The following is a 4,141-nucleotide window of genomic DNA, read 5'->3' as shown; positions in this document are numbered from 1 at the left end:
GTTGGGTAACCCGGAAGTGAAGTGTCAGGCCAGGATGTGGTGTAGGGTTACACTTAGCTGTCTCCTGAATGATGTTGTCAGTCGGCCCGTTAGAAGTGTAGGAAAAGCGATGGGATCTTCGATTTCTTGTGTCGCCTGGTTTCTGATTGCTACCATGATTCTTTCTTTTAGATTCGCCGCATTTTCTACAACATTGTGCGTATTTAGCCGAAACCAGCGATACAAGGATCATGAAAAGTTTGCTTAGCAGAGGAACCTGCTCTGAGGGCTAGCTTTGGCTAAATTGTCCAGATAAGGGTTGGATATCACAGCAACACATAACCATGGTGAACCTTGAAATACGAAAAAATGACGGCCATTCTTTGTAATAAATACTGAAATAGATTAGCATTTCATGATCATTTGATTTTATTGTATTACAATAAATCGTGCTCCTGAAAAATATACCAACGACTTGCAGTTTCAAAGCTGGTCCCTATAGGCTAAACGTTATTTTTTTAAAATTCTCATTAATACAATTGGCGAAGCCAACCACATCTAAATAACCGCAAAAAATCTTAAGAATTCGTCCATATCTTCCGCTCACGATCCTTAACCAGCACTGGCGAGAGACATCCTTCCGACGTGGAAATGGATCGTTAGGCAAGCTCGCGCTTGAAAATCATGTTTTTAAAGAAGAAAAAAGGAATAATGATATATATAATGATGTATGATATGGTATGATACGATGTAATATGACATACTAGTACTATGCATGATAGTGATATTGCAAAAATATTATACGATGTTACAAGATGTGATATATTTGATATGATATGATAAATATGACCATCCCAAAGAAATCGCTGAAACCGAGGGGTTCGCTGGCATAGTATATTGATAATTACAACTTCCGCTAACTTTCTCAACATATCGATCACACTTGGTTCATCAAACATATACAAATCGACAGCTATCAAAAATTGCTTTATACCAAAGGCGAAGAAGTACGTATACATGAACAGAATATGAGAGTAGATATTATAATAACAATTGTATTCAATACCATCGGTCTACGCGTACGCAGGCAGATGAAATAGAAGTTAAGTAGACTTAGCGAGCATCAAGGGTAGTACCGCCATGTGAAAATACACACAGTGATATTTTGATACGACATTGCCAGTTTTATGCCAACGATGACCACACAACTTCCTCCATTACTCATCCTTTAAAAGAACACATTTTTACTTAAGTGATTACAATACTCAAACGACTTTCTTGCTTGATCCGTTGCTAACAATACCTCTTTTTATAGGTTTCTTATCATTAGAAACGTCTATCTTTTCCAGTGAGTTCCTACCCTTATCCGAGCTGACTTTTCTCGCGGCTCTAGAAGCCGTGTTACTCGTACTGGTAGCAGCGGAGGATCGCCGTGAATGGGCGGCCTTTGATGGCTTTGAACCCGCTGACTTGGAGCGACTCCCCCGGCAGAAGATCAGGAACGCACTCAGGAGGAACACCGCCAAAAGAACGACAAAGTGGATGGGAACTCGAGCACCTTGGCCGGGAAGGACGGTCATGTTAACCTGTAGATTTGTAAAAACATGAAAAATCATCAGATCAGAGTTGAAAGTAGTCACGCCGATTCTCTCTCAGTGCAACCAAGGACATTATATAATGTCCTTGGTGCAACCGAGTTCATCTTATCCAATATACTCAGACATTTGTACCACGGTACATTAGTATTTGCCGTTTTTTGCTTACTCTTTTATCACAACTACTGTATATTAGTGGTCGGGGGCAAAATATCCAAGTAGAATATGTCTTTCCTGACTTTGATTTTCATAGTCAACTGGCGCAGACCAACCAAGCTCGCCGACCAACTCCCAACCACACATGATCTTGCTGACGACCTACTCCCAGCCATAGTCTAGAGAAGGTCGGGAGACCATGGTTGGCTATGTTTGACAGTGGCTTACGTCAGCTGATGAACAGCCTAGCTAGTTCCGGTCGGAGATAGCAGTTGTTGAAAAAAGATGTCTCACCTTACTTATCTCATAACCTCTGGAGATTGTTGGCGCAGCTTCGATCTTGGACCCAGTCCTCGTCGGTTCTGTCTGGAAATTATCAACAAACTGAAAGATTCGAATTCTTCGAAATGTAGTAAGAAGCGATATATCATCAGCGTAGTGTGGTTGCAAGTTGCAGCTGCCATTCAGTTGTTACACCTCACGACGCATTTTGTATCATTAGTTCTGCCAGTATTTTGACTAGCCAGCTGGCATGACGAAGAACACTTTTGCCACTAGGCTTCGGCGTGCCTTTAAGTCTATTGTCTGTTGTCTTTTGCCTACTATCTTACCGCTTGTCAGATTCTAGATGTCGTCGGGGTAAGTAGAACTAGAGACGACGGACGTTCGTTTACGTTTAGATCTAACCATGTCAGTGTGGCACAAAATGGTTGACGAGGGAAATAATCATCGTTTTCCGGTCTATGTACACATATAGCCCCTATAATTATATATTATGTACTTTCCAACGGCAATGATCAGAGAATGTACTATCTAGTATAGCACCATTGTACATATTCAGACACTTTCACAAGCGCCGGGTGTAACTCGTGCCATACCTTTGTTATCATCGTGTCCGTCCTGAGTTCCTCGGCCTCCAAAATGCTTCGACGCCAGATGGGTTTCCTTTGCGCAGATCGTCTTTTGCCCATGACTCTACTTTCTGGATCTGAACGCCGATCGACCGAGCAACCAGTTGCGTTCAGAACAGTAGTGAGGAGGATGAGATAAAGTAACAAAGGCGACTTTTTGATGGGGGACAGTCTAAATCTCTCATCGGTTTTGCGGCAACGCCAGACCTATAGCTGTTTATTCCAAATGAAGGCATTCTCCCTGACGCTTTCATTTTGCCCTAATTCGTTCGTGCCCAATGCTCACACACACTGTACACTGTTATATATTTAAATGACCTGTTAGTTACGACCTTGTCAAACATCAAAATTTCAATCTATCATACGGCCTCTCACACGTTCATCAATGACATGCTCTTTTAGATAACGGTTTTAATACATTTTTAGGTACATTTTTTGTTTATTCTTTGATGACCTAGCTCAGATCGCCAGTTTTGACCGTCTTTGCCAGATAGCAAAAGGTAGATATCATCTTATCTCTAGGAAAACAATAGCGATACGACAGTCTTTTCATTGTGTCGACATTCCCGGTAAAATATGTTTTTGCATATTTTTTTTCACTCGTTCTGACTTTCGTATACAAGTTTACAGATGACACTTCTTTGTATACGAACATTTTCAGGTCGGAAATCCTTGCCTACGGCCTAAACTGTGACCAGCCAAACACCATATAGAGTTGACAGAGCTGAGTCTGAGAGGAGACTAGCTACAGTGTTGGGGGCAAAAGGTGATCTATGGCTGGGGTGAAGAGTTCGGACCTGCGGTCATTAGAGCAAACCTGTCATATAAGGAAGTGATTGACAGTCCGGTATCCATCTTTGTCATCGTCGATGATTCTTACGGGCAATAGTCCGCTTACTGGCTCCAATTTAGCTCCACCGTAACAGTGATAAATGTTGGGCAAACCTCTCAGCTGACACTAGCAGATTTTTGTAATAGTTTAAAAAGAAATGAGAACCTTTAGGTCCCTGTCACACATTCAGGACGACAACCGTACCGCGGCCCTAAGGGACATGGGATTTGAATGTCCTCAAACTTCTACAGAAATAGTACGTGTTACTGAAATGTAGACAAAACACATTGTGTTTAATATCAGGTAAAAATGGTACCCATATATTTCTGTTGTATGTGTGGTATATACCAGCAGCGACATCACCAATCGGGACCTGTATAAAGAGACCCTGATCAGCACGACAAGATATGAATATGATGTAGCGACAAGGAGTCCGGGAGTATAACGTTCAATGACCGTTGGAAATCTTTGACTAACATACTTCCCTTTATTATTTACTTTATTGTCATACTGACTTTCTTTTATGGGGAGTTTCTAAGATATATTTGACAACTTAAGTCAAGGCACCTATATGTATGATAATTCCACAAAGCGACGCAATCACTAACATCATCGATCGATACGATTATTTTTTGAAGGGGTTCCTTGAAATAACGACCATTTGTACT

The sequence above is a fragment of the Branchiostoma lanceolatum genome, chromosome 10 (genome assembly GCF_035083965.1).
Source record: "Branchiostoma lanceolatum isolate klBraLanc5 chromosome 10, klBraLanc5.hap2, whole genome shotgun sequence".
Classification (NCBI taxonomy): domain Eukaryota; kingdom Metazoa; phylum Chordata; class Leptocardii; order Amphioxiformes; family Branchiostomatidae; genus Branchiostoma; species Branchiostoma lanceolatum.
This window is presented reverse-complemented; position numbering follows the sequence as displayed.